The sequence below is a fragment of the Bombus terrestris genome, chromosome 5, assembly GCF_910591885.1.
Source record: "Bombus terrestris chromosome 5, iyBomTerr1.2, whole genome shotgun sequence".
In the NCBI taxonomy this organism is placed as follows: domain Eukaryota; kingdom Metazoa; phylum Arthropoda; class Insecta; order Hymenoptera; family Apidae; genus Bombus; species Bombus terrestris.
In genome coordinates, this window is record NC_063273.1 from 2,931,342 (window position 1) to 2,944,491 (window position 13,150).

General features: G+C 38.0%; 1 long non-coding RNA gene across 1 annotated transcript in view; it reads right to left on the minus strand.

Moving 5' to 3' along the window:
- The window catches only part of LOC125385094, a 44,886-nt gene extending 33,231 nt beyond the window's left edge, over positions 1–11,655 (minus strand). The window contains exon 1 of the long non-coding RNA XR_007224060.1: positions 10,676–11,655. This is a non-coding gene — a long non-coding RNA (uncharacterized LOC125385094). The remainder of the gene's footprint in view (positions 1–10,675) is intronic.
- Between the last annotated feature and the right edge of the window lie 1,495 nt (positions 11,656–13,150).

The window sequence follows — 13,150 nt, forward strand, 5'->3', positions numbered from 1 at the left end:
CCCTCGAGAATAAACACGTTTATTCAGATGCTAGACATTAGCTTGAACAACGCCGACAACTACGAGGTCGTCATGAAAATTACCTATGCAGGGCAGAAAATTACTTATGCAGGGTGGTCAGTGGGCGGTGAAGAGACGCAGACGATGTAAACGCTCAACTACCGTGGAAAAATGAATGTGCCGTCTGCACGAGAATGAGTTATATAGATTGAAGTTTCGGAAAAAGTTCGTTAAAAATGGCCAAGAGGAAATCTACCCGTGCGTGTGTGCGTTCGCGGGAAGGGTGCTAGCCCACGAGCGCGCGCCCAAGCGCACGCGTATCCGTAAGTCGACGTTTACAAACGACCCTTTACACTTGTCGCCGCCGCGCCGTGAGATATGTCTTATGACTGAGAACCACGAAAAAAGATCTGTTGCATCGCGCATTCCGTGTTTCCCGCTAAGCATTTCGCTTACCACATGCTAAGCTCTTTTTGTAAACTAACGAGATTTAGTGGCATTTCTCCCTTCCTTTTGCCCGTTTAATTCGGAAACAGATGATAATAAATTTTCGCATTTTTCAAACTATTCGACTGTTGATTAATATTCGTTATTAAGTACAAATTAATGTCTTATTAATTATTTATAACTTGCTTACTTTGCTAACTGTACTCTGTACGATTCGAAATAATCTTCAGAGAAAATGTCACGTAATGGCTATAAATCAAGGCTTCTATATCGTACATAAGAAATCGAAGTTCGATTATAATAATTATAATCGCGTAAATATTAACAATAAATATCATCGAACAGTCTCAATTAAAATAACTTTTCAATTTATCAAACTACGTTATACATTCACTTTAAACACCTCGTACAGCATACGAGAAAATCGAACAACCATTAATTACAAAATGTTCACTATCCCCTTGCAACTGTAATAAGCAGATTCACATTCTTCGATCTTTCGATGTTCACGAAACAACATTGACAGGATATTTTTTATTAATCCTGGCACGTTGCACGGAACGTTAGGTTAGCCGGCATCGCTAGGATATCATCGAAAATCCCAGTTGCTACGGACAATAAAGAGGCTGGGCAGAAAGTTGGCGATGCAAAAGGTACGATAACGTCGCGGGAATTCAATCATAAAAACTCCGGGGGGTAGGTAATCGTTTCATGCGCTAAGTGGCCTCTGAAAGAAATTTCCGCTGAAAGGAGTGAGATGGCCAGAGGACGGAGACTGACGCGCTTATCAACAGCAAAGAGTCAAAGGACTTGGAAACATAATGAATCTGAGAATTTCTCGTAGTCCCTCGAAACAAAGTGCTGTCACGTGTCACGAGGCAGGACGGCGACGACTACGACGACGACTTGGTCCCGCGGAGAGGACAAACATCGGAAACCTGTCGTCCGCGGCCAAACAAACATTAAGTAAGAACGATAAGAACCAGACCGAGAATGGGCGCGAGTATATAGAAATCGTGTAAAAGTTACACAGTTAACGGTTGAAACGCGGGACAAAGATATTAAACAAAATGAAGGATTCAAAGCTGTGTGACGGAAATTCTCATTTGATCTTGGTGAAGCGGGCGTGACGATCCATTCCCGGAAGAATTTCGAGGTGGATGCGCGCATTTCCAAGCGGTGGCGCAGGGAAAAACGGGATGGTTTTTGCTATGGCGGTATAAAAATAATAAATATCTGGCCGATGAAAGAACGCGCAGATCGCACTGGGCTTAAAGCCCGGGGCTTACATTAAGCGGCATGAAAATTCCTGTATTAAAATGTACGACAAAGCGGCCCAGGATTCGTCGCACGAATACATATTTTTTTCGAATAATTTCAATCCCATGGAGCGGTATTTTTTTCTCTCCCTCCCTTTTCCTCTTTTTGTTTTGACCGATCGACCGGCAGAGGCCCATCTAATCGAACCTGCGTGTCAAATAATCAACTTTCTATTGTTATCGATCTAGCGAGGGGAATAAATTGTTTTATCGGTGTTCGGGGACACTTTAAAATATTTCTGCTACGCTGCTGCTGTTTCACTTGCTTTAAAAAGGGATTAAAATATGATAGTCGACTTTGGAGCGAAAAATTTCGAAACGCATTCGCGGATTTAGACTCTATTAGCGGTTATATTTTTTTAAGAGTAAATAAACCTGTATATGTAATATATAATATATAGTATATACAATATATATAATAAACCTATCTATATATATATATAGATATATATATAATATAAATTTACTCCTCAAATATACACATATATGTATTGTATATAAAAAGTGTAAATATATATTGTATAATATATTTATAATATATTTATAATATATTGTATAATATATGATACTTATATTATATATGTAATCATATTAGGCGATTTTTATTACATACATACTATGTAGGTACATGTGATAAATAATAACACGTTTTCATACTAATTTTAATATTTATATTTTCATACAATATTTGACGCTAATCCTCATCTTGTGCTTATTAAATGGCGACAATTTTTAATCAAAACAGTTTTAACGGCAAATATATGTTATTGCAAAAATTTATCCGTTATAGGTAGTCAATAATTTACTATTGAAAACAATTTTTACAGCAATATGAATAACAAAATCGATATAAAGTACAAAAAAGAGACATGATCTCAATTTTTTAACGATTTAACAAAACCGACAATTCATGAACAAATCCAAATGTTCGACAGGACAAAGTCTACATGGCTAAATCCTCGAAATATCCAGTCTCAAATATCCCTCGCAACTATCGAACATCTACATTCGACCAAAAAAATGGCGCCAAAAACCATGCTCTCAAAGCCGACTTACCAAGCGAAGCCGTGTTTCTCGTTCAATGGCAATTGTTGTAAAGGATTCAGTTAGTTTAAGAATCTTAAAGATTTAATTTGACGTACGGACTTCAAAAAGCATGTTTGCAAGTACAGAAGTTTTTGATTAATCCCTGAAGGATCAAATGGTAAATTGTCGCAATTATTAATACGTCGATTTCTTTAAATTATACAAAATTCTAGAATCGAGAAAGGAAACAAACAGTGACGAAGGAAACATTTGGCGAATTTTCTTTCATAGCCACAGTGTAAAGAGACAAAATTCGATGATATAAATTGATCGAGAAAGGAAGATCGCAAATGAAATTTTGCATTAACACCTAATGATCTAAGGAAGAACTCAATGAAGAACAGATTAAACATGTTTCAGGTTGCAACGATATCGGAAAAACGAATCGATCGGTCATTATGCAAAGAAGTAAGACACGGAGCGCCAATTTCCAGGCTCTCGCGCAAAGTACACTGTGTTAGCGCACACGGATGCTTTCAATCGGCGTAAACTCTCGTGTAAACAGTAATCGCGCATCGGCATTTCCGGTCGATCAAGCAATCGCAGGTCAAGCATACCGACGAGTACGTAACGATGGGTTAATGTAGCTGTGGATATGCGGAGTTCCCTTGTGAACGCACCTTGTTGTTCTTACGTTGTCGCCTGTAACGTTATTTCTCCGTTCCTCCGACTGTCCCATTCTCCAACTACAGTGGAACGAGCACCGCAGCGGCCCGACACGCCAATAAACAATGAATACATGAATATGAAAATTTCCATGAGAATTCGCCCGCGTACATCTACGGTGACGGGTGTTCTCAATGCCGCGATTATATTAACACGCACGCCTCATATCGGCACGCATCGATCGTCTCTGATTGGATCGCGAGACCGTGATTTCACGCATGCCGATGTGCGTGGATTATGAGCACACGTTTTGGGCGGAGGCGATCGCAGGATTTATGTAATTTATAGGTGTTTATGCATTGGTTAGAATTAATTACAGAAGGTATTAGAGAGTAAGAGACTTACGTTGAGTAGAGAAAACAAGAGCGTTAATGATGAGAATTTTGTCAGATTGGTTCACTTTCGTCGTTTTCATTATTTTCTAATCAATAGCTTTTTTCTATCTCTAAGATAAGTTTTTAGTTTTTTAAAGAGATCGGTTTGGCTTAAGAATTTTTTAAGAATTTAATTTAATAAATGAATTTTGCAGCGCGGATTAGAGAAACGTGTCTGGGAATACGTAGATTTATGGCGGATTGTATTTCAGATACAAATGTAATATTTATTTATGAAAGATTATAAAGCAAAATTAGACCATTTAAATATTTTATCTATTGCGACGTACAAGTTAAAATGAAAATAGGTATTGTTTCGTATCGGAAAAACTTGGAATACGTATCGCTTGCAAGTACCTGTATCTTATGCTTGTGCAATAAATATAATAAAAAACTGTTTAATTAAAAAAAATTCTCACGGAATAGAAATAAGTAATTATTCGTATTTTTAAAAATTCAATAGAGATTATAATTTTTTTCATTAATACATTAATATACTTTACGATTTTAATATTCGTGTTTCCAGAATTATGAATATTTCCATAATACCATGAACTGCATTGTCTTATCATAAAACCTGTAAAAATCACGGGATAGCCGAAACGAACGAATATGCTCGCGAATCAAAAATACCAGCCGGATGTTTTTCCAGAAACAAGCCCGAAAGCAGTCCGATCTAAAGACAAAAATGTATGTTTATTAACGAAACAACGCCGGAGAGCAAGCACAAATCCTCGGAATAGACGAAAGATAAAGAATTCCAAAACTGGTAGGAGAATTCAAACTCGATTAACGACAAACCGTAGTTCGAACAAAACATTACAACCGTCGTGCAGAGGAAATTATTCCCAAAAAGAAAAGAAATTGTGAGAAAAAGTGGCAAAGAGGTAAAAAGGGGAGGGAGTGAGCGCGTCGTTCATTGCCGACTAAAATTTCCAGGCCCCGGGGGCGTTTTCCTCCACTTTCTACAGGACAGTTGAAACATCGAAACGCGGTCGAGCGAGCGGAGCGAGTGGAAGGAGACGAGGCCTTTTCCATAATAACAGATGTAAATTACGTGCGTACATGGATAGGTACGCGTGGACAACGGTAGTGTACGCGCGCGCTACCAGCGAACGTGTGCGTGGTCAGAGGAAACCGGAACGGTAGATGAATGCACACGTTGTCGAACGACGAAGAGTGCACACGCTCGACCGGTGCGTGTGTCCCGGCACACGCGTATAGCCGCGGGTCGGGAATATTTGCAAGCCAAATTTTAATACCGGAATTAATTTGACCCGAGGAGGCAGACGAGTTTGAGGTAGTTAGGTACACCTCTGTACGCGAGGACGAGGACCGTCAGCCGCCCCCTCGTCGTTGATCCAACCACCAGAGCTCCTCCAGTCTCTTCTGGTGGAAGCCGTAGAAACGGATAGAAGAGAGAGAGGGAGAGGTTTGCTGCTTCTTCCATCTCCTCGGCCCTCGTCGTCGCATTATGTAAAAAGTGTAAGCTAATTTATCGACGTCGGACGCCCAGTGCACCACCCCGAAACTTTCCTCCGGCCAAGGTACTTTAGCTTTATATCGTGAATTATTATGGCCAGCCTGGCTTCAACCCCCTTCGCTCCTTTTCGGAGACCGAGGATTCGACCTGTTCCTCGTCTCTCTTCATCCCCCTTTGCCTTTGCTCTTATCCCTTTCTCCCTTCCTCTACTGTTTTTATCGTCTTTCTCTATCTACCCACTTCTTCTCTCATTCTATGCCGCGTTTTGTTCTCCTCTAGCCGCCTCTTCTCCTCGTTTCACCTCGTGTCGTTTGCGTTCTCTCCGTCCCGCAAGCGTCCATCCGTCTCGCTCCTTTTCCTCGATACAAATGGCCAAAGTAAACTTCGCCATTACGAACCGTGCACGGAGGTCACCCCGCTACGGAGCCACCATTTTGGCTCAACCAACACCGCCGCCACCCTCGGGAGAAGCCCCCATCTGGAGTCGGGAACGAGAGAAAGGGGCCCCCTACCACCGCCCGCCAACTATCCAGCTTTATGGCGGCTCAAGAGGGGCACCAGAACTTACTCCGCCGTTGTCCTAATTGGTACTCGGTATTAAAAAGAGTTGAGGTCGAGGGACGTGGAGGGGGAGCGTGGCATGCGAGAAAAAAAAATAAGCTGGAACTCTTCTGAAGGTAACTGCGCCGCGGAACGTTACGTGGGACGGGTTAATGAGATCAGGGGTTTTTAGTTGAATTAACAAAATATGCGTACTAACTGGAAAGAGCGCCGCCGTAATTTGCAGTGAGAAATGAAGCAGGTTAGGCGGTATGTATGAAGGTTACTGGATAATACGGGTGCTCTACTGCTTCGAGGCGTTATACCCAGGAGTTATCGAACGACTTCCAGTTTTTAGCGGATTATCTGATTCTTTAAGAGCATAATCGATCGGTATCAAGAAGATTTAACGCCAAAGAGGAAACTATCAACGCAACACCTTTGAAAAAGAATCATCGAAAGTTCTCGCCATGAATGGATGATTGAAATTTCATCAAAAAATCCATATTAAACGTTACAGCTATCACAAAGTAATAAAAATTGAGATTTTTTTACTACTGAGTAAATTGCGAATTTTCAAATATAAGTTCACCCAAACTTGCTCCAAAATCCAACAGACAAATATCCCCGATGTATATATATCTTAACTCAAGTATCTTCCAAATAGAACGAATATCTTTCAAAAGGGAGAATTTCTCAAACGTAACGAAGCTCTTCGAGGTGTAAAAAAATTAGAAAGCCAAGTACCAAACAAAATTCGTGGTCAAAATTCCTGAGTGAGGGCCTCGTTTGGCGTTCTTATCGCTTGGGCTGCGAAGGCATCGAACCACTTAACAGCGAGCGGGTAATTAAATTTCGTAATCGGCTCGGGCCCGTTCAACGACTTTAATTAAAATTATTTAGAGGCGTTGCACGAGCCGATAATTAATTAAGAGTAAGGATACGCCGGTAATTAAAATCCTCGTGAAGAAGAGGCCGATCCATGGAAGAGAAGGGCGTGAGAGCGTAGGAAGAGTATCGAAGAGGACAGAAACGAAAGAGGATTGGGGGAAAAGCTTTCTCGCGAGTTATGCGAGTTGACTCGTGCCAGGAGTATCTCCTAGGAGTATTAATTCAATATCTAATTAACCCGAGACGCGGTCTCGCGGGCGTGCTGTTTCTGTTTTTACGTGACTATCGCGAAAACGTCGTGTCGTCGCGTTATCGCGACGAACATTCTCTCTCGCTGAAAAGAAACAGAGAAAACAGCTCGAACAGGAGTGTAAATAAGATAGGTGGGCGTAATTGACCGACGTCCAGGTCGGGACAATGCGCCACGATCAAAGTTATTAAAAAGCACAGCTTTTGGAACCACCGCTGAAACGTCGCTTGCGATCGTAATTGAATTCACGATGATTTAAGCGGTGAACACCTTCAACGTGGCCACCTCTGCTCTCTTGCGCGTCGGCGCTCTTCATTTTTCTTGTTTCCTTTTGTTTCTATAGACCGACCGTACCGTGGGGAGTAAAAGAGGAATGAACTTTTCTTTTAAGTATATGTATACGCGACGCGAACAGAACTGTATATTTTTAGTTTGGATTTAGAAATCTTTGTCGATGAAATTCATAGTTTCGAATAACGAGGGATATTTGTATTAAATTAGTGCCGAATGAAATGGAAAAAATTAAACTATTGTTACCTGGATATTTCATTTTCAATTGTATTCCATTGTATTGCCACGTTTAAGAAATATATATTATTCGCTTATTGTTTTGGTAGAACTAATGACTTTTTTGCAAAGAATTATGTGACGGATTCATTTTCCATTACGTATAGATTAATTTTTTTACGACTGGTGTTTTACCAACATAAAACTAACACTCGTTTCTCGATATAAATTTAAATATGTATTATCACAGAGAATGGTGTAAAATAACGAAATATTTCTTCTATTTAGAATTACATATATTGAAGTAAAGCATATCTCATACACATCTACTACGGGAATGACAGGCTTCGCATTTGTTCTATTCTTATATTAAACTGTTTAATACTGCTTCGTCATAAAAGCAATCGCCAGTAGTTGTAATTATTTGAAAAATTATTTCACAATTTCATGAACGACTTCAAAGAAATTTCATGAAAGAATCCAGGAACTTCATTTACCACGATAGATTTACACTTTTCATGCTAAAGCAAATCTAATAAGCACATTAAGTATTATTGAAACTGATCTATCTTTATCGCCCTGTCTCTCTTTGTACACGCACTATCAGACAAATTTCGACACTCAGTCGTATCGTTCTTAAATCACCTTGTATATATCCAATATATTTTCACGTTCTGTTCACGCTCACGTTTTCCACTCTGCTGTTCATAAATATTAGCACACTTACAAAAACTTAAATCAATTCATGCTCATTTAGGAGAAATTTGAAGAAAATCTATGGGATATATGTGGTACAAAACACAAAAGATACACAAAATATCTAAAATATGATACTCATTAAAATATTCGCTGAATAAATTATATCTCTAAGTAGATCCTATTTTTCCATCCATTATCCATCATGATATATATTTGCATAAATATCCATAACGCAATTACCACGTTTTGTATGAGATTAGTACTGTATCTTGAACAGAAGTGCATACATATAGAAGTTCCAACGATCTCGAGAACGAAGTCCGTGACAATTATCGCCATTAACCATCAACTGCATAGGTATCGTCGCCTTTTAATAAATACTACGGGCACAGCGGCAAAGATCGATTCTGTGTCTAATTAACCGAGCCTTCGGAGTCTATGGTTCTCGCCTAGTCTCGTGGGCGTACCGTTCCTATTTTACGAGCTGTCGTGGAAACGAGCAGCGGTAACCAACCACGAGCGACGCGGCTACTCTCCAGAGGAACGAGGGAAAATCGCTGCCACGTACTCGTCCCACGTCCACGACCCTTTTCGTACCCTTCTGCCATTCGATAAACTTTGTCGATTACACTTTTCCGTGGAGTTCGAGCGGACTGAACGGGTTGCCGCGCCCGTGTAAGTTAATGAATCTCACGTCGAGACACAAGGTGGACCGACATCCGTCTAGAGCCAAGGAGCATACGGAATTGCTGAGTTTCTCGTGCACGAGATAAAGGAGGAAGTCGAAGGGGAATAAGTCGCTAACTACTTCCAATTGGAAGCATCTGCTTCTGCTCTGTTTTTTAATCGACAATGTATTTATTTTTTTAACCTCGTGTTTTGTACTAGTTTAATGGATATTTATGCATTTGCGAGAACTTTAAACACGTGGAATTGTACAGATTACGTACGTGATATTTAACTCTTCGACAGTGTAATAAAATAACGAAAAAATTTAGGACGATTTTAGACAAAATTCTGATTATGAAAATCTGATTCCGATATCAGATATGAAGATTATGATCCCGTCGTGGACTGTGGCATTTATGATTTGATATTTGACAACTTGTCCGAGTTTTCGGATTGACACTATCAAAGGGTTAAAAATGTTCAGAATCAGTAAAATATACAATTCCTTGTTATCGTACTTTTGATGAATAAAAACAGGTCTCATTTTTCAAATTATATTCATGAGAATGGAAATTTGCATAAATATCCGCGATTTACTAATAGCTTTTGTCCAAACGAAAGATGGGAACGACACGTTAGAAAGATCGAATGGGTGAACAGGGGAAATAATTAATAAATGATGAGAATTATTAACACATTTACCATCGAATGTAAATTTTGCTTTTCTTTCTTCAGATACTATTATGATATATGAAGATGTTATTTAAAAAATGCTAGACTTCTCTTACGTTAATGGTAAAGAAACAGTTCTGGTATAGAAAGTAGAAGAATTTATAGCATTTCATTAATGCGGAAGTTCTTCCGATCGAATCAAGTACATTCTCATCGTTTTATGTTTAATTCATTCAACAATTATGTGTTTTATCTTTATGTTTAAAATAGGAATAAATTAACGAACAGCGAAGATAACTGCTCGCTAATATAAAAATATTTCTCAGTATAAAAGAAATTGATCAAACGACGGAATGCTCTATGAATAAATTAGAATCGATGGAAATGCGTAAGCTAACAGTATTTTCGAAGTATTTTTCGTTCAAATTTTGCTCCACTTTTTTTTATCAATTTGGAGATCAAAACTAGGCAAATAACTTTATAGATCTAGAGAAATTTCAACCGAGTTAGGCTGTAAGAGATTCTACAATTTCGCTAAAACTCCAGCGATTCCAAATTCTTCAAAAGAACACTGCACACGAAAATCCAAATACGATTGTCTAAACGAAAAACGAAAAGGAACATAACGATCCGAATAGAGAGCACTAATAATGCAAACGAACATAACGATAAACGTCGATATATCTGAAGAAAAATTTCGCATGGCCGAGCAAAAAGAATAGCTTTGCATAACGGTTAGCTCGCTTTAAGCGTATACGTACTGCAATCAAAGTGGCTCTCGTCTCTATCGATAAATTTAACGATATCATAACACGACGGCCGACGGAGTATATATACGGAATTCATACAATGGTATTTCATTTGCCGGACAAAAGAAGAGGGGAAAAAAACGAAGAGTATAACCGAGACCGTCTACGATCGGAGAGCGGAGGCGCTCTTTGATTTTCACTCTCGGCATCCTTGACCTAGAAAGGGGTTCGATTTCAACGGTGGCTTCAATTTTTTCCCTCCTTCCCTTCTTTTCCCTCTTCCTTCTCTTTTTTTTCTCTTTTTTTACACCTCCGATACTCACCGTTCTCCTAGTCACCCATTCCAAACCGCCTGCGCTCCCTTCGACTGCTCCTTCATCCCCTTCCTCGACGAACCCTCTCCCTTCTTCGTCAATTCTCTCTGCCTGCTTTCTCGCGTCGCCATTTTGCGCTCTTCATCGATCCTGCGCCCACGCACGCTCCGATTTTTCCCGCCATTTTTCTCCGCGTCCACGTCCCGACACCGTCTTACTCGACATGGCTGTACGATCGTCTTCCAAGTAACTATCAGACAGATTCACGAGTTCGTCACCGTCTATGAAAACCAAGTGTGTCGAACAGCGGCCGATTTTCAACTGATCGAGCAGCGCAGCGCGTTCTTCGATCTTGAGCCTGGTCGCCGAACGATTTGCATAGAGCTGGCGAAGAACCGGAACGAGATAGAGTTGGAAAGGGAGGCATGGCGTGCTAGTACAGCTACGACCTTTTATGGTGGAGCAACCGATCATTGTTGGACCCCCAATAAAGCTGCAGCTCAACCCCCTCCATCGTACCCCGTACTCCGCGTGCAGACCTTGCAAGCGTCTGCAGGATGCTGCAGAAGTTCACGAGTTCTCCACTTGGTGGAACTGATGGTATCCTTAGCTTCTTGCAGAAGAGAGCGCCAAAGTGGATTAAGGATTGAAATTTAATGAAAAAGATAAAGAAATGGAAGATGAAGAGTGCAAGTTCGTTCAGCCTACTAGTTTAATATCTATTATGAATAATTTATTATTTTCGATTGTATAATTTTATTAAACATGCAGCGACTTCGTAAGAGTTCAAATGGTCGATAGAAGAGAAATCTAGAAATTTCTTTAGGTTCGTTGTGACCTGAATACTTTTGACAAATTCGTACTAAGAGTAATATCGTAAAGAGACTTCATTTCTTCTTAGCATTTTCGCCCTTGATGTTGCGTAGATATATTTAACATTGTATTTTGATAAGTTAATATATGATTAAGTAGAAGATAAAGTTATTTGTTTTCGGTAACATTCATCTAATATTTTGTCGCATTTTATCTTTGCGATATTTACATTTTTTTACATTTACTTTACATTTAAAATATGTGTTTCTGTTAAGTATAATTAATGAAAAACAATTCTCCTCAGAGGGTAAAATAATTTAATTATATCCTTTATCTTTTATCCCATTATCTTTTCAATAAATTATCAGAATCTTTTTTCATAAATTACTTCTATGTGATATATTATTTACACATGTATTACGTATGTGCTTGTAACATTTATAACGACCATAATAACTTATTATTAAATAATCTTCTCATTCCTCTTTTCTACTTTATCTAGCTTATAGTAAAATATTACTTAATTAATTTATATTACCAACTCACTTTACGTCCTACAAAAACAAAAACGCAATAGACACAAAGCAGAAACTTTGCTGTAATAATTTTACAATTAAAAATAATCGTTCAAGAATGAAGACATTCATTAAAGGTGTAAATAAAAAGTGAAATAAAGTTAAAGACATAAGTAGATGAAATAAATTTCATTGCAATTTAGAAGAAGGTGAGTAACTCTTTAGCTTAAGCATATGGAAGAAATATCGCAGGAGATGTAATTAAGACTTTCGCAAGAGGGAAAGTGAGGCTGCAAAAGAATTAAATGAAGGTAGACGTAAGTCGTAATATAGCACCTTCTACTTACTCGATTTACGCGCCCGTTTCTTTTAATTGCACTTTAAGCTAATATTTTCTTCTTTCTCCTCCAAATTTTTATACTTTCACGATATAAATGTTTCCAAGGATATTCATAATGACCGGCATTTTAATATTATTTTCACGAACTGATTTACGATTAATTTACTGTAATCTAAAAGTTATTTAATCTGAACAACTTTCACACTATTTAGAATTTAATATTAATTTTTTTTAGAAATGAATTTTTTATCTATTTTAGTACCCTTTATGTTGAAAAATTAGAAAAGACATTATTTTTCTCATCAAAAATATAATCTCGTTCCATATTTTACTAATAACTCGTAATTCGTAATTAAGCAAATCTAAATTAATTCTTACATACGATAAAAACTGTCTATCCGGAAATATTTTTCTGGACTAGCTATATAAACATAATATAGACATTCCTCGATATTATTGCTAATTAATAATATTATTTCTCGATGAATAATTGAGATTAATATAATATATTTATTGAAAATGATATATATTTTAATTAATGACAGATATTAGTAAACTTATTTTTTCTTACAGTAATATTTTTTATTTTACTTTTTCTTTCGCATTGAATTTCTTTTATTTCTTCTTTATAAAAATTTTTTCTAGTCACCGAGGTTAGTATACGAATGCAATAATTCGTTAATCCCTTTCTCTACAAATTTCTAATTCATGCAAAGCATCTAAAAAAGAATTATTACACACTAAGGATAAAAATTTTCGAAAAATATGTCAAGTTTCGAAGTTAATTAAATTTTTCCATAATTTTACCTCCAGTAA